Source organism: Toxorhynchites rutilus, chromosome 2, assembly GCF_029784135.1.
Source record: "Toxorhynchites rutilus septentrionalis strain SRP chromosome 2, ASM2978413v1, whole genome shotgun sequence".
NCBI classification, from domain to species: Eukaryota; Metazoa; Arthropoda; class Insecta; order Diptera; family Culicidae; genus Toxorhynchites; species Toxorhynchites rutilus.
In genome coordinates, this window is record NC_073745.1 from 215,388,098 (window position 1) to 215,415,152 (window position 27,055).

Genomic DNA, 27,055 nt, shown 5'->3' on the forward strand with positions numbered 1-27,055 from the left:
ATAGTCTAAATTGATGAATTGGTTTATATTGATGAAAATTGGAAGCATTCCCATTTACCCATACATATGCTCTGTCCATTTGTGTGCTTTCCCGAACAGAGCTGTCGATAACGGGCAGCTTATGCAGCCACTAGAATAGAAACAACGAAGGGGGACAGCGGAAAGAGGATATTTGCGAAGTAAACTCCACCCTTACATAGTAAGTAAACTGTCGTGTATAAGTATTGCATCTCCTCTGAGGAAAATTCCTAGAATCTTTCTGTGCCCGAAACAACAAAGATCGCTTATTCTGCTCGTTTCGTGTTTTATGTTTCCCCTCGAGCTGTAAACGCTAGCGAATATCTCACTTGAAGTGCATCTGGCATTGCAAGCCATTAAACATTCCGGAACTTTTTACTAAAGAGTTATTTATGAAATTTCGACGTATTCGCAAATAATATCCAAAATGATAAACCAATAAATTAAAAAGTCACAGGAGGGTTGTGTCCGAGGCACGACCGCATAGTTGACGTAGGATTCCGTTAGGTGATCTGTTGATTTTGGATATGTTTGAAGAATTACCCCGTTAAACTCTTTGATAATGATTTGATGGTCCTGAAAAGAACCGTTTTGTTTGGTTGTTGGGTATTGTTTGTTCACTCGACCAGTGTTTACCGATTGATGATGACAGAAGGATGGTAAACAGTCTTTAGATGGTGCGTATCAGATAAAAGATACCGAAGTGGAACGAGATATGATGAAAACCGCCCTCTGTGATCCTAGACTAGATACCTCCTGTGATATGCATGGATGAAATAAAGAAAAAAAAACTGACCAATATATAAGATAATATAAGATAATTACCAATACCGAACACAATCATCAATTTTTCTCATCAGTAAAAACATGTAGAGAAAACATACTTGGAATGGAGAAAGTAATTTTCTTTTATAATTTTTACTTTCTAAGTGTTTATTCAACCCAACGCGAATTTTAATTGGACTAACAACACCTAATACTATATGTAGAGCATATGGGAAATCACATTTTCTACTATTTTTCATGCCGTACAAACTTTCTTTGGGTGAAAATGAACACAACAAAACAGACAGCTTAAATCGAACGACCCTTTCTCGAGCGGGAACACACCTTGGTTTTCATTTATGAGAATTGAAATAAATCGTTTCATATATCAAGTCATTTTTAACACAACTGCTACCATATACAATTTTACACTTACACTTGTGCTATATTTTTCACAATACATCGGTTATTGATATGAAATTTCACGAAGCAATCAACATTAAAGTTCCAAATTTAAATTTTATTTGCTAAAATTAATCGTATCACTCACCTTACTTTCAATACAAAAATGCCCCCGACTTGCATATATTTGCAATGTCGATTTCCTCCAGGCAGCTTGGTTTTGACGTCTCTGTTAGTGAATACATTTCGGCGGGAACAATAGTTTCCCCTACATTCATGTATTTGCAAACCGATTTCCCCCAGGCAGCTTGGTTTTGATGTCTCTGTTAGGGAACACATTTCGCTGGGAGCAAAAGCTCCCCCTTCTTTCATGTATTTGCAATGCCGACTTCCCCCAGGCTGCTTGGTTTTGATGTCTCTGTTGCGGAACCGCCGCATGTGTCGTCAATTTCGACCAATCAAAAGTGGGTATTTCCGTTCGGATAGGGGTTGAGATTTTCCAATTGTTCAATAATTAGTTTCATAACATATATTATTTTCTTCAATATAAAAAAAAATTATGGTGTGCCGAAATCGATTGACGCAAAAATTTCATCAATCCATCAAGAAATGACTGAGCAATAAGCGTTTGAATTGGACAATTTTCACAATGTACTCGATTTTCGATTTTCAATTTGTACCCCAATATGTTCCCGAAAGATGTAATCCTACGCCAAAACGATTTCATTAAAAATATATTATTTAGCACTTCGATGTTTATTTAAAATTATATTTGACGTAACTTTTATCGATGTCTGGTCAACGAATATTCGCTCGATTAATCGAATACTTATAGACATTTCCTCGAATGAATCGGTTATTGCAATATGCCCCTACGAAAATTTTAGACATTTCTAGACGTGATATAATGGTTCCCTGTTAGTTGTTAGTAGAGAATGTAAAAATAAACAGTATTTTTGATCATAGTTATAGTTTTTGTGGTAAGTGGAAAACAGTAAAATAAACTCTTTTGTTTCAAAACAAATTGATAGTCCTGAGAAGGACTGGAATGGTTTAATGGGTTGTACGGAATCTGCTGCGTCGGATGTAGCAGTTTAGTTTTGGGAGCGGTAGCTTTTACGGATTCGCTAATGCTTCCCTTGACTTTGGCGCCATCGGCTTCTGTGCGTCGATTTGCGAGGGTTTGATCTGCACAACCACGACGAGCTAAACGACGGATAGTGAGTGTGATACCATGCACTTCGCTCCTCGGCCTCCTTTGCCGCATCCAATTGTTGATGTGAAGAGGAGTGCACCAGCAATGCACACTAGATTTAATTCGAAGCACTCCGCTGCTTCCTCTTCTTTGCTCCCTTTGCCGCACCGCATCCATCGTTGGTTGCCGATGGCTTCCTCTCCTTTGCCGCACCGTATGGTGTTGGTTGATTTGTAGAGCACTGCACACTAGAAGCCCAGATGTTTGCCGATCTGAGCGTTGAACGAGAATGAGAAATCCAAAAATGCTACCGTCCTTTTATATCAGTTGGTATGTGAGAAATAGGCGCCCCCCACTCGCTCGACATGCAAATATTTGACTTATCGGGGAACGAAAAAAGCGAAGCAGGCGAAAAAGAAATAACGTCAATTTCGACCAATCAGTACCATTTGGATAGGAGTTGAGATTTTTCAATTGTTCGATAGTTAATTACATGATATAAATTATTTTATTCAAGGTGAAAAATTGTTAAGAGGGCCGCAATGTTTTGATGTAAAAATCTCATCAATCCGTCATGAAATGACTGAGCAATAAGCGTTTGAAATTGGACATTTTTCACGATGCGATCGGTATTCGTTTTTCAATTTGTACCCCAATATGTTCCCGAAAGACGTAATCCTACGTCAAAAATAAAGAAGTCCTACGTCCTAAGTGGTTGTGTCTCGGATACAATCGCTCGATTTTTTTTTATCCTCAAAATGTTCACCGGACGGCGTAGCAGTAAGTCTGAAAGCGAGGGAAGTAGTGACGACGAAATAGTGCGAAGCGCTAGAAGAAAAGTTTCGAGTATTATCTCATAGAGCTCCGATTCGGATATTGAGGAACTATATGCAGGTGAAGACCTGGACGATATGTTGAAAGAACTCACTGTAGACGACATAAAGATATAAAAGATTTTAATGTTAAGTTTAATTTTTGAGAATGATTTCCTAACAGTATATTAAAAATGTAACTGTTTATTGATTTTCCAATAAATTTGTCAAACATCTTATTTTGATCAGACATCTGGTTTTTGAGTTACATTTTTTTGGAAGTAAGATCAATCATTTTGATTACGCCCTTTTAATAAATCAGTCGCAATTTAAATTGGTCATATAATAATGAGAATTGTAATTTTTGGTAGTTTCCATCATTTGTACCAAGTTCCAAGGTTTTGATAAAATATGTAGTCTGCCATTTTGTAACAGCCGCTATCTTGGATTTTGAAGACCATGGAATACGCAGTTTTATTACGACAGCAGAGATAAAGGCGTGTTCCAAATTCAGATCAATCGGTCAACAGGAAGAGGGTTAAATTTCTACTGATGTCAGACAACCCTACAGATAAACATACAAGCTTACTCACAATATGTCAAGATAAATAAAACCGTTCAAAAGTATGGTATTAAAAGTATATTTTAATGTTTTTGATTTTCTACATATTCCATATTTACATTTAAGTGCCTATTCTATCAAATTCCGTTTGTAAATCATATTCAAATTCAACGAGGAAAGTGTCATCCAGATCTGGGTGACGGGACGATCAAAGAGTTAAGTCCGATTGAGCTGATATTCAGCATAGGGTGTTTTTTCGAGGTGGTGAACAGTGTCTATGGGATAAATTCAATTAATTTTAGTGTTGATTTTTTCCCATACGCTCATTGGCACCCTAATGTACATATTTTCTGTACACATTGTATGTAAAATGTATATCAGGTGCAATGCACATCTCTATCAGAGGTTAGTATATTTTAATCGATAATGCCATTTTAAATGGTAATGCATATGCAATGCACATCCCTATCAGAGGTTAGTATATTGTAATCGATTACATAGGTAAACTTGGATGTTGTCGTATCTGAAGACTGTGATGAGAAAAGCGCACAATAACCATTTTCATTTTTGCCATAGGCTATACGGAGTTAAGAGTTTTGATATAACTCTAATACGTGCATTTTTGCCGGAAAAATGTAGCCGATATTAGACTTACGAATCATGGTTCTGCTTGGCATATATTTCTCCAATTTCTCCTAGTAAGACATATCAATAATTAATACGGTAGAAAATGACTATAAATTGGTAGCATTTTACATTTTAGCAAATTCGTTATACTTACCAATTATTTATTTCAGTTTATTTTTATCAGGAAATTCGTATAATAATAGTTATTATAATAATAGTAAGTACTAAGTGTTTTAAATCATCAAAAAACATGAAGTAAGAAGTTTCATTCAAATATAACAATTTAAAAATTCTTTCGGGCCTGCTAATCTGATAGAGATTAATTCGTCTACCTAAAGAAATATCGCTATAATACGTCAACAAGTGTAATTTCTCTCCGTCAAACGACAAGAGAGCAGGCGATAGAAAAGCATTTTCAAGCGTTACACTCTCACCAGAATGCCAGAAGTGTAATAATGAAGGGAACAAAAAAATCACTCTCGTGAAACCAGCTGCTTCTCAGTTTCCTCTGAAAACGGGATTCAATAAAGTATTGGTCACTATTTCAATTGAAGGCGATATTATACTATCCAGTACGTAACGTATCTGACACGGCACGTTTTATGCAAGACAAATATTATTGCGTGTGCGTGTGAAATGTGTAAGCGAATATATAGTCGATGGAAGAATTCTCGAAAAGAATATTTTGCCGGTGCCACTACGTGCCAAAGCGTATCTTGACATACCTACAGTGTCGACGTCTGGTGGAGGTATTCATTCAGGGAGACAAATTAATCTCTATCAGATTGGCAGGCCCAAATGCAGTACAAAATTGTGAAAATTTGATTGAAATGTTTTTTAATTACTTAAAATACGTAGTGAACCTTACTCAAACATTTTTGTATACATATCCTGATATTTTCACTAAAACACATAATTATAATGTAACATTATGTTCAGACGCAACTTCCATATAAGATTTATTCCACACTTGGGAAATGGGATTTTCATGTACATAAAGTTCATATTTGATATTGAAAAGTTATTGACGTGGGGCTACGTCTAACTTTTCAATATAGGGGCTTATTTCAAAGTTTCGGGTGGAAAAACTGAAAGATTTTGAGCGTTAATATCTCTTCAAATAATGGATGGATTTTGATATTGAATGAACAAATCAAGAGAAAATATCCCCACATATGTTTTTGTCCGAGACATATATACTGGAGATACAACATTCAGTCACACTCCGGTCAGCATGATGTGCTGACGTTGAGAGTTTGGTTGGGAATGTTGTTGATATGCCCATGTTCGCACCTCTCAAAGAATCTCGTTACATCGACCCGCGATGCATATATAAGATAAGGGTAGAAGATACAAAATTCAAGAACGTCGTTTGATGCTGTTGAAGGAGGACACGGTTTGCTGAGGAACGTTCGACGACAATGGAGTGTCTTGTTTAATGCAGACGAAGAAGGAGTTTGGAGAAGAGTTTATTTTCACAAGGGGCCCTTCGCAGGGCTAGAGACGAGCAAACTGCAGAAGTTTGAAGTCTCTTTAATCGAATATGGAATGAAATGAAATGGATACGAAATTCAATCACACTTCAGCCAGCATGATGGGTTGTCGTAGAGAATTTATTTGAGAATGTTGCTGTGTCCATTGCTCGTCCCGCTCAGTGAAAGCGTTCTGTACAACGGATGATGCGTTGATTAAATAGAATAGGTTGCATCGATAGTAATAATTGTATACGTTGTCCATTTTGTAGATTTTTGGTAAAACTTTTTTTTTTTTGGTAAAAATATATAACTCAAGTTATGCTAACTCAATATGTTATGTAAAAAATCTTCAGCTTTAAAGAAAAAATATAAAAGAATAAAGCGCCCTTGGTCCCGAGACCATGTAAACAATAAAAAACAAATGCAATCGATAATTACAAAATCAAAGTATAATATTTTTCCAAAAAAGACTAGCTAATTTGCTTTGATTTGGTGTATCGATCATCTGAATCGGTTTAGTAGTTCAAAAGTTATGATTTTTTAAAAATTATTTTGGTAAAAAGGAGAAAATGCGATTTTTTGGACCACCCTAAAATAGAAATGGTCCCCCTAATAAAAAAAATCAAAAAATACAGGTCTAATATTTTGCGGTAAAGAAAAAAACTATCACTTTTCACGAAAATCTGAGAGCCACTATATCGGTTTTGCATGGAATGGCTGATTGTATATTCCGTCTTGAATTATCACCGAAGCATATTATGCACCAATAAAAGTAAAGCAAGTAATAATACGTTACAACAAGAGAGCGCAAATATCAAGTGCTGACTCATCTGGATGAATTAAGTTTTCCTAAACCTAATTAACGAAAATGATTTGATAATCCTAATGGGTCCAACAGTAGACAGTGAATGGGCTGAAATCTGCTCAATTATTCCGCAAATGTCTTCCGAAAAGAGAAAACTTTTTCACACATGAAAATTTAATCATCCTCGTTACATCGAGAGATTACACACACTCACACCCACACACACACACCCACACACATACACTAACTTTCGGTACAGCTTATCCTCACATGATTAGAAGCCATAAAAGCATTCGTCCGGGATGGAAACTGATGCATTCTTCTTCCGTTCATATTATTAGATTAAAAGATTGTTATATTTCAACACTGTGGTGGGAAAAGACAGCAGAATACCAACGCTTTCCTTTCGCTCCTATGCTGATTGCAAAGTTTTCCTCTCCAACTTCGCATCTCTTATATTCTCGACGAAGTCTATCCAATTAGAAGTTGTATCGTTTATGCCCCTGCCATCTGCTCGACTGGTGGCTAAATACGTGGCCAGAAGCGTATACCTCCAGCAACCCACTCCGAGTGAATGAAGTGAAGGTCTTCGAGGGGTCGCAAACAGTTTTCGAATGTTTCTTTATTGGAGCGAGATGTTCAAATGTGAATATTTACCAATTGGCTCCGGAAGCAGCTCTTTGCGATATGGTAGGCGAAGGACTTTGAACCAATCATCCCAAATTATCTTTAGAATACTCAAACTAACGAACAATTTTACCCTATACCATTTATCGATCGTGACGAAGTACGCAACCGCCGACTCCCGTCGTCAACCATTTCGTTGCAACCAAAACAAGACCCGAGCAGTGCACCAAACAACAACATCCTGTTTTCGACACGGACCACAAATTTGAATTGTATCTGAATAGTTTGGTTAATTTATACACACTGAACATCCCCTCCGGCATTGCGTTGGCGTTGTCCGATCGGTAGTACTTCCGCTTGCTCACTCTCTACCTCAACACACGAGCCCAATTTAATGAAACAACCATAAGCGGCGCTTGTTGGTGTAAATTCCCGAAATTTGATGCCCGACCCATGATGTGTACATTATACGAACGTGGACATTGGCGAGATATAGAGGAGGGTTGGGGGCAGGATGTTTACCAGCATTAGGTTTATCCGGAATGGATGAAAATTTAATTAATTTAGCCATTCCGGTGGCTGTTGACGGACGGCGGTAACCGGAGTAATGACCGTAATTTTTAAAATTATCGCCGGCTGAGTCACGCCGAGGATCCGCGGGTCAACGCTCTCGATAGGCTAAACGAACGAAGCAATTAAGTTATTACTACCAGGATAACGGGAACTTTGCCATGAAAGGAGAGAGGGGAAGATGTTAAATTTTATGGTAGTGTAGATAAAAATTAATGGTTATTCGAATCACTATTCGAATTTGTAATGTATCGTGCCAATGTTGTTCAACTAATAGCACCCATAATCTGGGAAACAATTGATTTAAAACATACCTTGTAACAGTTCAAATTTAATTGCATTATATTTAAGGTATCGATCGATACTCAACCTCAATTCATACTGAATGAAGAATATTGGCAAGAAAACACAATCTAACATTTGAAAAAATTTCTCTTTCAGATATTATCCGTGCCTTTGCATTTGTTTGTTCATTTCCGAATATTTAAACAAAAAAACATTTAAACATGATGACAAGATTGCGTGTCGCACTTTTGAGCCCACGTTTCATCTCCAATCCATTCGGAAGAATGTTGGTCCGGAAAGCCTTCCAGCTGTTTCTCACGCAAAGCATCAGCCTTTTTCAGGGCTACCAAAAATATGCACTAATACATTTTATATTCAACTAGCTGACCCAGCAAACTTCGTCCCGCCAAAAATTTATTTTTAGTTTTCACATCGACGTTTTCTTACCATCATGGATCATGGGTCCAACCGCAGAACTGTTCATTGATTGATCTTCTAATTGATCCCATTGAATTTACCTTTTACTATAAAATTCCTATTACTTCTACCCAGTGTTGGAAATTGACGAGAGAATCGACGAAAGCATCCAATTTTTTTTCAGTATGTGAAAACAACTTCTTCAATCAATGTGTTGGTATCACATCATACGATACCACTCAGTGAGTGAACGAATCCGAACATGTGGTAGACTAATTCATTCTGTCTCGTGAGTTGAACGAACAGCAGCTCTGTCGGCCAAGGATTCACTCTTATTCGATCGGATTTGTGTGCGGATGAGACAGAGAAGGATCGCCAAGCGATAATTTTCCCGTGATTACACTCATTTGAACAATTATCATACCGACAGCAAGCGTTTTAGGGGCAAATGCAGCAAATTTCTGTATATTGTGATGCATATCGTACAAACATTTTTTATAAACAGGGATTTGTAATATGGCTAATTGTTTATGCGATAAAAGATGTCAAGTTTTGCAAATGCTTGTGGCACAGTAGTTTGTTTTCGAAAAATAGCAACATTAAAGGAAATTAGAAAACCGCCAACAGGTAACTTTTAACGACAAAAAAAATCAGGACCACACGCCTAACGTAAAGAAGAAAATATCGAAGAAGAAAAGTCTGGTCTCCCAGACCGATAATCAATAATTTTGTTTTGAGGAGGGTGAATTATATGACTTTAAAAACTGAGTGAAGGCGAAGAACACATATTTTCTGGAGTTTCTTCATTCATTATATCTTTTTATTTAAATAAATACCAATAATTTTAATACTAGTCGAGAAAGAGTAAGTAAAGGTAGGACGCAATTATCCGGAAACTCGATTATCCGGAGCATTTTGGTTTTGATCTATTAATCCGCTTGGATAGTCCTTTGATTTATTGGATTCTCAAAAGATGTCTATTTAGCATTTTCATATGTTACGATATTATCGCAGAATAGATTCGGTCTAAAAACAAATTCATGAGTAACGATGTGCATTAGAGTGACAGTGAAAATTGTCATCTCATATTTACGAATGGGACTTACTGAAAAATGTTGATTACCTTGAAAAAATACACTATAAAACATTTCAGCTCAATCGAACTTTACTTACTATTGTCGTAAAGACGCCAAATTTGAGTCTTCCGAGAACCAACAAAAAAATTTCGAATTGAGTTTCCAAAAAACTGAAACATTGATGGCTGTGCAACACTAGTAAATAAAGTCCGATTGAGCCGAAATTTAGCATAGAGTATTTTTTCTACATTTTGCAGGTATGTCAATCAATTTCTGCAGAATCGAAAGTGTGCGTTCTTTTACAACCGACAACGTGATATCAACATTTTACACGAATCTCAAGCCTCGGTTAAACACAAAACATAGCATCCCTAACGTTGATTCGCTTAACCATGTCATCAAGCTCTTCTTGGCTCCTGGATGCCAAACTTTTGCTTGTAGTTGGACTTGATCATTTGAATAATATTTTGGTCCATGAGATGTAACAAGGCGATGATCTTTTTTTTTCGAATTTCAAAACATTACTCTTCCTCCCATGGGGCGCTAGTCAATTTCCGGTTAAGATACTGCAATATACAAATAAGTCGGTGCAAATCATAGTTATTTTACGTTTACCGAGAGATTGGATCATCCGGAGAGAAAATAATATCAACATTCCGGATAATAGAGTCCGACCTGTACTACAATTTCAAATAAGCAAAGAACATCGAAAAATTATTTTCATTCGAGAATACAAAACTAGGAACTGTTTTTAAGGATGATAATCAGAGAGAGGGTACACTTACTTCACCACTCAAATTAAACGAAACAAAAAAGACCAAGCTGAATTAAATCTTACACGCGAGGCTCCCGATAACTTTTGGGAATGTTTCGAACATACAAACTATATTTCAGATATACAATCAACGAACAAAACGTTCAATTTTGAAAAAAAAATATTTTGTGTTAATGAGAAATGATTGATTTTTTTCTAATATCTGGTATCCGGCCGGATAGCAAATATTGGCTGGATAGGCCGGATACCAGATAATTAACGGATATCCGTTTCATCTCTAGTCGAGAGTGAGCAGTCTGAAGAACTGATCACCGATTGCAGACCATTAGACAAAACGAGTCCAGCATGGATCCAACCAGGTTACAACACTAGAGGGACGAGACCTAGCTTCATGAGGATGCATCGTATTCCTTTCCGAAATTCTCAACAAATCAGCAAGTTATCAACAGCCCATCCCCTCTTAGATGATGCCTACACACGCTACTAATGATAAATCATTGATATTTTTGCAAGTTATCTCAAAAGTTTATTTCAATAACTGCGATCTTTTGCCTAATAGGCTGCGAACTTGTGCCCCCACTATTGGACAAAAGTTCGCATTTGACAATTTGTATTGTAATAAATATTAGACAAACAAAACTAGAAGTATTTATAGATTGCGTTTCGAAGGTTATATATAGTTACTTTTTGGTAAGCAAACTGAACCCGTTTGGCTTTTCTTTTAAAAGTTATTACACGATCACTGTTAGGTGCGCACCTGCAAGTATTATCAATGCCCACTTCACATCGAAAAGTTACATTTTCATTACACTTTACTTGTTCTACTACTTGTAGATTTTGTTTGCCTTGTGATTCATTTCTTTTCTGAGCGCGACACAAATCTATCGCAAAGCGTATCGATCCGAAGCTTCGAGGGTTAGCACCCAATCGGATCAGGAAACGAACGTGAACGACGACGGCAGAAACTAACGAACGAATCATCAAATGATACAAGCGAGCATCGATGAACCCGCGCACAGTTACCAAGCGATGACTCTCACGCTGTGTTCATTCAGTGTTTTCGTTGGCACGTCAGTTTTCTGTTACATGAGTTATTCAAAACATATTATTGTGTACGTTGAATGAATCAAATAAGTTTATGCAACGAGTGCTCGTTGATACGATTGGAACCATCATTGCTTCTACCAAAACTCATCATTATAATATCAAATTATGTTCAGACACAATTCTCGCAAGACACACAAGATTTTTCAACCACCTGCAAATAACATCTTTCTCCGTTACATGGTATAAATGGTTGATACAGAAAATATGATAGAATAAAGACAGACCCCCAAATTTAGTTCTGTTTGCTTGATTAGTTCTTGAATTATGGAGAAATGTATCCTTCATTAGTATGGCATTACAGAAACCCCCCCCCCCCCCCAGAGAGACGGGAGGAGTGTCTCAGAGGGGTCTCAAACTATCACAAAAAACCTTTCCCCGGCACCAAAAAACCCCTACATACCAATTTTCATGTTGATGGGTTCAGTAGTTTCCGAGTCCATAAGAATCAGACAAACAGACAGACAGACAGAAAGACAGAAATCAATTTTTATATATATAGATAGATTATGTTCATTGTTCACATATATTGCTAACTGAAAAGAAATGATGATGTAAAACTACATCAACAATGCGGTCGGGCTTGGATACCATTGTCTTCAATTTTTTCACCTCATCGATGTTTTTGTCGGTTATTTATGTGTATTTTTACTGAAGCATTTGATTGACACTCGTGCATTAAGAAATTCGTTTTTATTAAGTTGAGTTTCGAATACTGTTGAAATTCTAACACGCACACAGGAATAAATTTACTCAAGATGACTTTTAACATTTAAAGGTGTGGAAAACGTTGAAATAAGGTGGAGACATGGAGAAGATAGGCATTCATACGAAAAGCAATGGGGAAGCTTACTACTAAGATGAATAATTTTGTCGCTGACAAAAAACGGTAAACAAACACTGCTCCGGATTTTATGTTTCTCGGTAAATATCCCATTCACCATCATTAGGCCGGATGATGGAGGTGTGGTTAATGTTTTAATAACTAAATGCATGAAATGGGATGAGCAGTCCGACAATTCCGGGAAGGACAACACTGGCAAGCGTGTTGTAATTATTTTGAATCTATTTACACAAATAAGATTGTTCATGGCTCTCGCTACCCAGAGACAGTATATCAGTGCACAGGTATCAGTGCAAATCATACTGTCCGTAATAAACCCTCCGAAATTATTTACATTTCAAAATAATGATTCTTCGATGAAGAATATTCTTCCAATTTGCACTGATATGAGTGAATCCTTGAATTTGCAACTCAGAATTAAACCATAATGAGTTTCCATCAAAGTCTGAAACAAATTCTAATAAAAATCTTATAACACCGGATGGGAGGCGATCTGGCGTAGTGGTGACATCCATACCTCTCACGCTGAAGGTTACGAGTTCAATTCTCACTCCCGACATTCTTCCAAAAATGAAAGTAAAAAGTGACGAACCAGTCAAAAATGTGTTGAAAGTCACTATAATAGAGAGAGAAAAAAAATAACACCGGATTCGGTTGAGAGAAAGAAGTGTTTTCATTTATATCATTGAACAAGAAATGTAAAGCAATGTAAATATATAAATCCGTCAACTATAATATTGGATAAAATCGATTGGCAGCATTGCGCAGTGGCGATATCGTAACCAATGAGGTACATCCAAAATGCGATTGTTGCTAGTTGAAAAAATCAATTGGGAAAAACATCAATTGGAAAATAACATATAACATCATGAAAAGTGAAACAAAATTAAAAGAACACTATCCCTGACATATTGATTTTATTCATTTGTGACATTCGAAGATGTTTACTGCTGGATATTTAATGCATATTCTTGTTCATGAAAATAATACTCGCGAAATCAGATAAGTAGATTTTTAATTCAAGTCATTGATTATTAAGGGGAGTGCCCAAAAGCAGTTTCTCTTAGATCTTTGGAAGGGAAAAATCTAATAGAGCTCTGCAAAATCAACGAAAAAAACATAATACAAAGAAGCTCCAATAAAATAACTCATAAAATTAGGATAGAATGGAAATTTTTCAGAACACTGGAGTCTCCCGATTGCGAAAAAATACAGCTCGCAATTCATGTTTGAACAAACAAACCGAATAGAGTTTTAATTGTCATGTCTTTTTACTTCTGCGCGAACTAGAAACACGGAAGAAAACCAAAACTTTTTTGGCTGTTTTAAAATAAAGATGTGTTTTATCTTAGTATTTAATTTAATTTCATTTGGTTGAACCTCTTTGCAACATGGCCTGATTGACTTTTTTCTTGTATAAGGCTCATCGTTGTTTTTTTTTTGTGGCGTGGCTTGCAAAACCCGCGACCCACTCCACTATCTTGCAAGAGGACCATCGTAATACTGATGTTTTACGTCTACCAGCACCAGCAGGACTGGACAAAAATGCTCCTAGCGGCATTCCGGGTTTTTATAGCTGTTCTTGGAAACAGGCAATGCCTATTGCTCATCCCTCCACACTCTAGACAGTTCCCACGAACCAGTGCATAAAACATAGAAATAATAACAATGAAATGTAACAACAAAGCAATAACAAAGAAATATTTTGAATAAATTAGTTAAACTAATGTTTGCTATAACGTGGGTAAAAAAATTTATTATTTTACAAGAGATCTCCCGCTTTTAACTCGACCATTTATTGGTAGATCGCAAAGATGTTTACATCAATTGAATGGAAATACTTCTACGCATCTATCACAATGAAGAAAACTATACACTCTGTCCAACTTCAAACAGTTAGAATTTAACAAGATACATTTATACATTGTAGAATGCTTAGAATAAAGTATATTTAACGGCAATTTTTATTGTGCTTAATTATGATAATTTCAGCTGTCCAGTTTCTATAAAACCATTTCAAAATTCATAAGTATTATCAATGAAAAATTCAAAACTATTGTCTGATTTACATGTCAATAATTGGCAACCTTGCCATTTCGGCTAATAACCTGGTAAATTCGTGTTGGCATACTATTTACCAGATTTTTCTGAACGGATTTCTCGAAATTTTACATTTTTTCCGAAATTGCGACCTTGAGCTCTTCAATCGTGGTGCACCACTTTCCTTCAGTGTAGATTCTGCTTACAATGAACTCAAGATTTTCAACAGGATTCAAGTCTGGAGAGCGAACCAGTCAGTCCAAAAAATTAAGAGTTTTGGTCCCTAATTTCAATGTTTGTTCCCAAACTTTTGCCGTCTGACAGGAGCAAGAAAGTAGCATCGAAGCACAATTTTAATACATTCATACAGTTGCGGAATCAACCATCAGCCACCATCAGGAATCATTCTATATAAGCGGAACCAGACAAAGACGCGACTGAATAAATATTCCCCCTTATCAACAATTCTTCAATTTATGATTTGTTGTAGTACTGAACGGACATGTAAAGTTGTTCGTTTCAGTGTCGCTCCAGACAGCGAGCAATCAACAGTCCTGGTAGCGTTATGTCTTCAATGCTGTCAAAACGAGTCCCACGAAGCGGTAAATTGAGTTTCGGAAAGAGGAAAAAGTATATCACAATTTTTGGACAAAATGCATTATCATGGTGTAAAATCCAAATCCTTAATCAAATTTGGCAGTTTGCGATGAATTTTCTCTCTCAAACACCTCATAACCAGTGTTACCACACGTTCAGATTTATCTGGAAAGGTAAAGATTTTTTCATTATTTTTGGTACAGATTCTGTACGGTACAGAGTACAGATATTCGTCAAAAAGTACAGATTGGTACGGATCTCTTCCTCGTGGGGAATTTATTACTATTTTGAAATCAAAACATTTGATTAAACATCGTGACGGCAACTCGAAAATTTTAATAAATAATAGCATGCAATTTAGATTCAGAAAAAATATGTATAAGCATCAAAAAACATACGAATGACTTGCCAATGTAAATGTAGTATTTGTAGTAAACAAATGAGTATTTTGTCATGCTAATAAAATATACTTTATTCAACAAGGAATACTTTCGATGGTACAGATTTTTGGAATAAAAAGTACAGATGAGAAAAATTCTTAACCCCTCTGGTACTGATTGTGTGTGGCAACACTGCTCAAACGTCAAGATAATACTCTTTATTAGTCGTTTGGCCCTCCGAAGGGTTTCCAAATGGACAACATCGTATATAAAATCGACAGTAGTACCAACTTAAAAAAAATAATTAGAGTTAGAGAGCGAGAATAATTAAAATTACAAATTTCCGGCATATATTTGACAAAATGTGTTTGACGTAGTCGACTTTTTTCGTAACACCGTAAATCGTGTTCATATTCCAAACTATGCAGTGAAAAAAATTGTGTCAATTAGTTTAATTCAGCAAATGACTGCGGACCTTCCAGTGAAATGGATTGTTTTACCCGTCGTTTTGACGTAGGACTACGTCTTTGACTTCTATATAGGGGTTCACTCTACGAAATTGAAAATGAGGCATGTAACGACTAATTAAGAGATTTCAGACGCATACTACGCAAAATCGTTATTGCGATATATGGTATGTTGTATACCATTAGACAGGAAATTTATCCAAAAAAAAAAGTTAACAACCTGACGATCAAAATGAGTATATTATTTCGATTTTACTAGCCACTCGTTTCCCCCCACAACTAGACGAGCTATCTTTTTGCCTACATCCGGGCGTTAGCTCACAATATGTGTCGATGCGTATTGTTAATTATTCCTCATTCGCCGATAGTGAACATTTATCAGTTGTTGTACTGTATGTTGACCAATCAATCCGTGCTCAATTCACGTTTCTATCATGTAGGTCTTGCTACTAACAATTTATGTAATTGTGGTCTAGGATATCATGATATCGAGCATGTTGCTTGGTAATGTAAAGCATTCAATTAAAGTGCAATTAGGAGAAAATTATATTTTGATGCATACTATATTTCTGTAGTTGTTGATTTATTAGACTTTGGTTTATATCTGTGCAGATCTAACCAATTTAGACTATTGTTTAAAAATACACTGATAAACGATGACTCCTCTCTCCTGTCCTCTTCTGCATAATTAAATAAATGTAAAAGGATGGTAATGACTTTAATAATATTTTGTGCACATTCTTGAACATCGATATAAGAAAATCAAACAGTGTCGAGTTTCTCGTGTCCATGTTAGAAGGTGGTCTAGATTCTACCTCATCTTACCCATTTAAATGATATAATTTAATATAAGACACTGTTTTTCCAGGACCTCTATTTGATGTGTAAAAATTGTAAAAATTACAGATTACTGAACAATGAAAAAACTCAATTCAAGTGCAATTACTATAAACAATCACAGTCCTACGTCAAGCTCCCGTCCGTGACCCTAGGCCTAGACCCATCTACTTTTTATGTATTCATTTATTTATTTATTCCTCTTATCCTAATTTTTAAAGAATATTTTGATACTCATCGTTGTATGCTCTTCGGTGTTTGCCGATTGAACGTTTGTTCATTTGTTCAAATATGCCTTGCCAAAATCAATTCGCCCAGTGGCATTCGTTTGTTGATACATATTGCGAATCATGCCACAAACGAGAGCGAGAGAACACTGCTTCGGTGCGCACTTCATGGTATCGAATTCGGTGCTGAAAGTCTATATCTAGATCAACATGTCAAAAGGGTCTATCTTCTTTGATCGATTCTCTTTACCGACTTTCTCTTTCGATAACCACGTTTGACCAACGAGGTTTCCTTTCACACTCCTTATCGTCAAACACATCAGGAAATCCGGTTACTGCTGAGTTATTAATGAAAGAGAATGCAGATGAAGAGAATCGATCAAAAAAGATCGACCCTTTTGTCATGTTGATCTAGATATCCTCTTTCGCCTTATGGTGTTTTTTGAATTGTTCCATTCAGTTGTGAGTTGTGAGTCAAAATTCAAGTCAGACCGCTAAAGTTGTGAATGGTGTTTATGATGTCGATACTGTAACAGGAAAAATAGTGCAATTTAATTTTATATTTTAATTTTTTTTTTTTTTGAATTTTCATTTTTTTTTTTGTTTTAATGCAATGCGCTAAACACAACATGTCTATAGTGAACAGAACAACACGGGAGCTTGATTGGAATGTTTAATGCATCCACCGTATAGTCCGGATCTGGCACCAAGCGATCACCATCTTTTACTCGCATTGCAAAACTGATAAGTGATAAGAAACTGAGTGATAAGAAATTGGGGTCAAGTGAAGACTGTAAAATTCAACTGTCAGAGTTTTTCGCCAATAAGGACCAAGACTACAATTAGAGAGGCATTATGTAGTTACCTTTAAAATGCCAACAAATTTTACAACAAAACGGATAATCCGATGCGTATTAAAAAAGGTGTTGAATTTCACCCTAAAATAGTGGATTAGTTTTTCGCCAACCTTCTTCTTCTTCTTCAATGGCACTAACGTTCCTAGAGCACTAACTTCGCCGTCTCAACGTAGTATTACTTGCGTCATTTTTATTAGTACTTAGTTGAGATTTCTATGTCAAATAACACGCCTTGAATGCATTCTGAGTGGCAAGCTCTAGAATACGCGTGATCACAGTGCAAGTCGGAGGAAATTTCTTTGACGAAAAATTCCCCCGACCAGAACGGGAATCGAGCCCGAACACCCAGCATGTTAGTTATGACGCTAACCACTCGGCCACGGGAGCACAAGGCCGCCAACCTAATATATTTATTTTCAACGATGCTATCCCTTGCGTTTTGTTACTCTACTTATTTTTCGGCTCGTATACCTTACCCAGTACTGTTCAGAGCAAAATCAATTATATCTCGCTGGCACTGAAAATATATTCAAATTAAATAAACGCGAACGAAAACAACGAATAACTCCGATATTGTGCTGTTAGCAGGAACCATTATCAAAAATCTATTTTACTCGCGTTTGTATGTCGCAAACAAAATATACCTTCCCGTGTCAAGCAGTAAAACCATCGACAACAGGTTCCCACTTGTGACACAATTTGCACTGATTAGTAGCCAGACAAATTTTTAGGATCGTTCCATAGAAGTCCGGTGTCCATGCCTAAGTTGATCATGGTTCTCGACTTTAAGAACCTTCATTTCATCTTTCGAAACGTGTTCCATATCGAGGAATGCTCTGCAATCCGCCAAAAATTCCGCATGAACACGCCAAGTGCGTGACGTACACGAGGAACATGTTTTTCCAGAATTGTTAGCAGCTTTTGTAGAAGTTTCACACATTTATATCGACAGAACCTTCTACTTGATACAGCCGCCAAAAGTTCTAATTGATACAGTCGATCGAAGCATCAACGGTTTGTGATGAAAATCGACAGCTAGTAATGGCTCTCGTGGTTCAACTATTTCCACATCGTCTGGCACTTTGACAAAAGCCAAGTTAAAACACCGTCCGGTTGAGTTTGTGAAGTCATCTGCCTGTAGAATTCCGTCAGTAGGCAGTGATCCTGTAAGTGAATCGGGAAGCAGATATCCATTCAGGTCCTAGTCGAACGGCTATCGTAGACCCGGAGTGTTTAGTCTCCCAACACCAGAACACGATCGGCAGTGTCTAGATAATCAGACATGCCATGAAGTACCGAAGAATGAGCCACGTTCAGTTTTGCGCGAGAGTTTGGACGTCGATATACACAACAGATATACATTGACCAAGTTGGAAGTTTGATTTGAACGGCCGCTTGCTGAATTTGCTGCGGTCGCAGAGAATGTCGGGTGATATTTCTGAATCAGAGGTCGAATCCAGGTTCCAGTGAAAACTGAGATATGGTATTCACAGCTGTCAATCAGAAGAGAATGAAGTCTCGACTGGGAGGATTGGTGATTTTCGCTAATAGGACCTGTTGTTGAACCCGTAAATTGGTCTCCAAAATCATCTGATCATAGGATATTTTGACGTAGGACTACGTCTTTCATTTCTATACTGGGATGTAAGTTCAAAGTTTCGAAAACGAAAGCGCTACGCCCGAGAACGAGATTTTGAGCGTTAATAGCTTCTAAACAACTGAACGAAATGGTATAATATACACTTCATTCAAAAGATAAAATATCTACGTGTTATATGTTTGTTACTTTTTGATCCAAAAACATGTTTCAATAGCCATAAAATTGCTTTCAAAACAGGCTATTGAAATCACACGAATCGGTATATAAGCGAGTGCCCTCGAGTACGATCGCTGGAATGGATGGATGTTTCCCTAACACAGACTTCAAAACCATGGAGCCTGTGGAAATCGGCATAGCAAATTAGATGGAAGCTGCGGGGTCTTTTGTACTCGCTGGCGTTTCTGAAAATTGGAATGTTTCCCTAACACAGACTTCAAAACCATGAAAACTGGGGAAAGATGCAAACTACGAGTACTTTTGTACTCGCTTGCATTTTGCAAACCGGAATGTGTTTCCCCAATACAGATTCCGAAACCAAGAAGTTGGGAGAATCGACATTGCAGATACATTCAAGTAGGCAATACTTTTATACCCCCAAACATTTTTACACTCCAGAATTCGTTTTGCTATCACGGTCTACAAAAGCGGGTACAGATGCAATGCTTAGGCTCGATTATTCAAGACTGCATTGGAAGATATCCCTTCATGTTGCCAGCTCACTGAACTTCTGCGCATACCATTTGATAATTAGGCAACATGTTGATAACTATTTGCTGCGATAACTACTACCATAATGCATAAATTGACTTAAATTGAGATTTGTTTGCAATTGAATTCGTAAATCGTTTCATTCATTCACTATTTCAATCAATAATTTAATCAATACACAAAAGATAGCACTGCGCAGCGGCGATATCGTACCCAATGAGGATCATCCGAGGTGGGATTATTGCTAATTTTTTTTTTTTTTTTATCCAAAATATATATTTTTATTAAGGCTCATATGGCGTCAACCTGACGGGGCCGGGAGTTCAATATTTCGACAATGTTTGCCTTATAACTATGTTAGTAATATGTAACCGATTACTCGCGGTTGGCTCGAGGTTAGTATTACAAGTGTTTTCGTAATTGTGATGTTGCTGTCTTCAATGATCTGTACCTGTGCCCGACACGGGATACTTCCTATTGGGATGCAGCTGACCATTAATCAGCAACGCCCCCCTAGTCTGTACCCCATATCTAGCGTGGTGCGTCTTCTCGAGGAATCCAGGATAGAATGGTCACTAGCCGGCGCAATCATCAGCTCGTGTAGAGTTGTCATGAGCGGTACAACCTTTGGCTTTTGTTGAATCATCAGTGGACTGCACAACCTTTGGCCCGTGTATCTGTAAAGAGTGTGTGTATGTATTGCCGCGACTAAGTAAAAGTTTATAGATCGGATAGGAGGGATACGAAACAGGGACACAACGAAGGAAACATCATTAAACGTTGACATCGGCGTTTCTGAGGAACAGGTATAGATGAAGCAGAAGATCAGGATCACGGCTACCTAAGATATCCCGGACGGGGATATCCGATTGTCTGCCTTTTGCTCTCAGTGCTCTAGAGAGCTGAGAGCGAGCAACATGGAACCGGATACACGACCAGACAATATGCTCGATGTCGTGGTAGCCATCGCCACAATCACAAAGATTGTTTGCTGCGAGCCCAATGCGATAGAGATGCGCGTTTAGGTTGTAGTGATTGGACATAAGCCGAGATATCACGCGAATGAAATCACGACCGACATTCAATCCCTTAAACCAAGCTTTCGTCGAAACCTTAGGGATAATCGTGTGTAACCAACGACCGAACTCATCTTCACTCCACATGCGCTGCCAACTAACGAGTGTGTCCTGACGAGGAATGTGGAAAAATTCATTATAAGCAATTTGCCTTTCAAAAAGAGTGCCTTCTAAAGCGCCCACCTTAGCTAGCGAGTCCGCTTTCTCATTCCCCGGAATCGAGCAATGAGAGGGAACCCATGCTAAGGTAATCTTGAATAATTTTTTATTGCTAATTGAAGAAATACAATTGATTACTAAGCCAACGGCAGTCCTACGTCAACCTTGCGGTTATATCATAGGTATAACCCATCCATAGTTTTTTGGAAATCTATGTGAAGCCTCTACCGCAGACGATTGGCGCCTTTTTTTTTTATCTTCGCTTATTTTTCGTCGGCCTATTTCCGCCACTTTTAGTGCCAATCACCGACATCAGGGAGGCGACTCCACCTGTTCCTACCTATCAGACTCAACAACTCATGAGCCGGGCCAACTTCTTTTACTTCCGCTCCGAAGGAAGACTTAACCAGAGATTTTTCGCCTCAGAAAATCCCAACGACGCCAGCTGGGATTGAACCCAGGCCGATTGGGATTGGCGCCTTAGAAAATAACATTCACCACGTGCATTTTATCTGAATTGACAGTTAAATGTCTCTATTCATATGCTCCCTGTACTAGACAAATGTGATCATTTTAATATCATGTATCAGAAACAAACCTGTTTTGATGATTGAAAATATTTTTGAGTAAAAAGTACATCCGTGCTAGAGTGCTAGATTACGCTTACATCTCACTTCACTTTTTTGCACCTATTCCCGTTTCCACCGATCATGAAGTGTAAAAATGAACTTCGTGTAGAAAGTGGAGTGTGTACCAGAATGATCCTGTGTTCATTTCCAATGTCGTTTCTAAGAGAAACGTCAATTGTATTTCGTTTTGTTTATCCTCGAGTTGTGTCGATACACCCAGAAAATGAATTACTAAAAAAAAGGTTCCAAATCTTTTGTTATGCAAACAGTAGAATGTACATATTTTCTGTAAATATTACCAATCGTTTGTATAATGAATGTCAGATGCAATTCACATCCCTACCAATGATTGATTCATTTTGCTTCGCGGTATTAATAACTTTTACGATTGTCATTACTGACAACCGCGAGGAAAATGTAAATATAACATTATTAGCCTAATTACTGGGTTGTTGATTGAGTTGAACGGCACTACTTTCCGATATTGATTTCTTCAAAGAATGAGGTTGAATTAACTCAGATTCGGGACAGGTAAGTAATATTATTGAAAATCAATTCAATTTATGTTTTTTAATTGATATTGATACATATTCAATAGTAATGATTCGTGCTCGTCTGCTGCGGGAGAATGCGAATACATAACTTCAATAATAAGGAATCTGGGTACCTCGAGACACAAAAATATAACATGTTTAGGGCGTCCAACGTTGAACCGACTGCTTATACTGGGTTATACTGTCCGATTTGACATTTGTTTACCATTGTTATCGCGTAATTCGTATGTGCGAAGAATTCGTATAGCAAAAATTTACAAAATATTGGTAATATTTACCAAAAAGCTCGTCATGTATACCAACTTTTCGGGAGAGTGTATGATCGGCGATTATGATGAGCACGAGGATTCGCTCTGTTTACACAAAATAGAGCGTGAAGTGTAAACCAGAATAACATTGGTGGATGAACTCGGTGTATTCATAATGAATTCTATCAAATGTTTACAGTGGCGTGCAATCCGGAATAAGGTTGCACTCACTTCACATTGTTTTCACGTGTAGTGTATGCGGGAATAGGACTCATATTTAACTCGGAACAATCGTCAAATTCGCGAAAATTTAAAGAAGGTAGTTTTGCAATCTTAAAATTTGAATGGAGATTCTCAAGTTATTCGATTACTTAAAACACGACACTTTTACAAAAACTTGCCATTATAATATAAAATCATCATCAGATACAATTTCAGTTCAATTTTTTTCACAATTTGCGAGAAAATGTAATACTGTATTACATAGAATACATATTCGATACAGAAAAATAAATTTTCATTAATTATTTTTTTATTTTAAATATGCGTTAATTTCATCCTGTAAATTCATGGCTGTAGAGTGGTTTTCACATTTTGACCCACCTGGTACTATGTTAAGCGCCTTGATTAACACAAGCTTGAGATTTTGGCAGTTCTCGCGAGCGACCCGGACATGTTTGACGCTGTCAAATGCTGTGTGTTAGTATATGGATGCCCTGAGGGTGTATTCGATACAAAACAGGGTAAGCAAGTATTCAGTATTTGGATGCATAAAATATATTTTCTCGATCTGTTCGTCAAACCTGTCGGTATATTAAATATTACAGTCGATTTTTTTTCCATATTCGATGTTTGACATTGTTTGCAACTGTTGATAATTGTAGAGTGCCAATCAAAATAGTGTTGGTATGAATTTCAAATTAAGCTTTATCTGTCATAGAGTGTCGAATGTGTAACCTCCGGCCAGACGGTGTACGGCCACCTTTAGACTTTTTTGTATGTTATATTTATGAATGTACTAAATGGTGTACTAAATTGTGAAATTGTGTTTTTCTGAAGACACCAAAAAGAAAGTGGATTTTAGTGCGAATATTAAAACCTGTCCAACTTTTCGTTTATAAATTCAGAAATTTCCAAAAAACCAAAATCCAACAATATATATTCAAAAATCAAAAACTTAAAAAATCGGAAGGTGTGATTCCTAAATTATACCCTGAAATCGTTTGGAGAGGATCTCTCGGTTGTATTCTCGGGTTTCCCGCAGAAGACTCTCCGACGTCGCAATTAGATTACCAATCGCGGTGGCGAGGGATGTATTTGCTGGTGGCCGGGGGAGGGGGGGTGACCGGGAGGGCTCCTCTGGAACCTATAGGATCGGCGAAAAAGTGTACACGCGGTGAATAATAGAGTATATCGCCGGGATGATGGTTACTAGAGATGTTTTCTCGGTGACCTTCTCAGGTTTGTCAAAAATAACTCTCCGTCGTCGCGATTGAAGTGTGATACAGAGGGCCTCATTACGAGCGTCGCTTCGCGGTGAGGGTGAGATGAATTGTATGCAAGATTATATACACTTCATCTCGTTTTCACCGTGAAGGGATGTCCGTGATCAGGCTCAGAGTAGTTGTGATGAATGACGGAACATATCGCCGGATCGGTGGGCCTTGGAGGAGTTCTCTCGGTTACCTTCTCAGGTTTCCCATTATTGAATCTCCGCTAACGCGATTGAATTTCGATGGAAAGTACATGCGATAAATACTAGAATATATTAATACAATCTATAAATTGGGTTAGGGAAAAAGAAATGTCGTATTTCTGATCGAAATTTGACGCTTTATTAAACATACTTAAAATTATCCAATTTAAGTCAAATATACGCCGTTTTGTTCGCAAACTTGTTGCCATTTAGAAGGCAACTTCATTATCCCACCCTTCTAAAAAAACCCCTCCTTATTTGCAAAAAACTCAAACAGCCTGTTTTCGCAAGCCTCTTTTGAGGCCAACTTAGTATCACCAAGATTTGTTTTGCATCGACCGGAAGAGAAGATAATCACTTGGAGCCAGGCTGGACTATACGGTGGGTGCAAAAGGACATCCCATCCGAGCTCCCGTAGCTTCTGGCGGGTCATCAAAGATCTGTGAGGCCGAGCGTTGTCCTGGTGGAAAACAACACCATTCCTATTGATCATTTCTGACCACTTCTGGTCAATCGCCTGCTTCAAACTGCTGTCAAGCTGCTCACAGTAGAGAACCGAGTTGAGGGTCTGGCCATAGTTGAGCAGTTCATAGTGGATGATTCCCTTCCAATCCCACCAAACACACAGCAAAACCTTCCTGGCCGTCAATCCGGGCTTGGCGATGGTTTGGGCCGGCTCACCGCGCTTCGACCACGACTTTTTTCGCTTTAGGTTGTCGTACGTGATCCACTTTTCATCACCAGTCACCATCTTTTTCAAAAATGGGTCGAGTTCGTTTCGTTTCAGCAGTGCATCGCAGGCGTTTTTTTTTTTTTTTTTTTTATTAAATCGTTTATTTTTACAGGCTCAGTTACATAAGTTTAAAGGAGCCAAACTCCTATCTGTATAGTTACAAGTATATATAAACATTTTTTATTAATGCTAATGTTAATGAAGTAGAGAACCGATTACTCGCGGCTTGCTCGAGTTTAGAAGGGTGACATTTTGTTTCAGGAAAAGGATGGGATATAAGGATATGTTGACAATGTTCACACTCACATTCGCACTCACATTCATCATACTCAATTCTTAAGCCTATCTTATATCTAACATGTATTTACATTTTACCTTATTCTATTGTTAGTAAGAAGGGATTTGATTTCTCGGAAAAGGAAAAAATAAGGATATAAGGACAATCACACACGAAGATCGATAGCTTTTAGGAAGACATATATTTGGGACATGTAATCAAGGTCGAACCGAGCCAACACATCTCTCACCGGCACATTGGGCTGCCTTCCTCTAGCCCGAAGAGAGTTTTCTAAATTCGATCTGGCAACAAGATACTCCTCGCACGACCAAACAACGTGTTCGATGTCGTGGTAACCTTGGCCACAAGCACAGATATTGCCATCGGCAAGATTAAAACGAAAGAGTAGCGCGTCTAACGAACAGTGATTGGACATGAGTCGGGTGCGAATAAAGTCCCGACTCAAGTCCAGACTTTTGAACCATGGTTTGAGACTAACCTTAGGGATAATCGAGTGAAACCACCGGCCCAATTCATCTTTGTTCCATTTACGTTGCCAGTTAGCGATGGTATTTTTACGGACTAAAGAATAAAATTCATTGAAAGCGATTTGACGCTGATAAATATCGCCTTCAATTGCACCTACCTTTGCCAATGAGTCAGCCCTCTCGTTACCCGGAATTGAGCAATGTGAAGGGACCCAGACAAAGGTAATGACATAACAGCGTCTGGTTAAAGCACTCAAATTTTCTCGTATTCTCTCAAGGAAGTACGGCGAGTGCTTTTCCGGCCTCACTGAACGGATAGCTTCGACAGAGCTCAGACTATCCGTTACAACGTAATAGTGTTCAACAGGTCGTGAGGCGACGCTGTCCAGCGCCCAATGTATTGCTGCCAATTCAGCAATATACACAGAGCAAGGATTCTGAAGACTGTGGGAGGTGCTAAAAATTTCGTTGAACACTCCAAATCCTGTGGACTCATTCATAGAGGACCCATCAGTAAAGTACATATTATCACAATTGACATGCCCATACTTTGCATTGAAGATCGTAGGAACGATCCCCGATCGATGATAATCTGGAATTCCATGGATTTTCTCCTTCATGAACAGATCAAAATGTACAGAGGAATTGATGTAGTCAGGAAAACAAACACGGTTGGGAGTATACGAAGAAGGATCAACCTGCATGGAGATGAATTCATGATATGAGCTCATGAATCCTGAATGAAAATTTAGCTCGATAAGCTGCTCAAAATTTCCGATCACCAATGGGTTCATAACCTTACACCGGATGAGGAACCGAAGAGATAATAAATTGAAGCGATCTTTTAGTGGGAGTACGCCTGCCAAAACCTCGAGACTCATGGTATGCGTTGAGGGCATACATCCCAACGCAATACGGAGACAAAGATACTGAATTCGCTCGAGTTTAATGAGGTGTGTTTTGGCAGCTGATTGAAAACAGAAACTGCCATACTCCATCACTGAGAGAATAGTTGTTCGATACAACATTATAAGATCTTCTGGGTGGGCTCCCCACCAGGTGCCGGTAATTGTACGGAGAAAGTTTATTCTTTGTTGGCATTTTTTACTCAGATACCTAATAT

At 37.8% G+C, this 27,055-nt stretch overlaps 1 protein-coding gene and 1 pseudogene across 1 annotated transcript in view; both read left to right on the forward strand.

The window, feature by feature from the left end:
- The window catches only part of LOC129764582 (lachesin), a 364,995-nt gene that overhangs the window by 285,648 nt on the left and 52,292 nt on the right, over positions 1–27,055 (forward strand). The window lies entirely within an intron of this gene.
- On the forward strand, positions 13,116–13,192 carry LOC129772383 (U4 spliceosomal RNA; annotated as a pseudogene).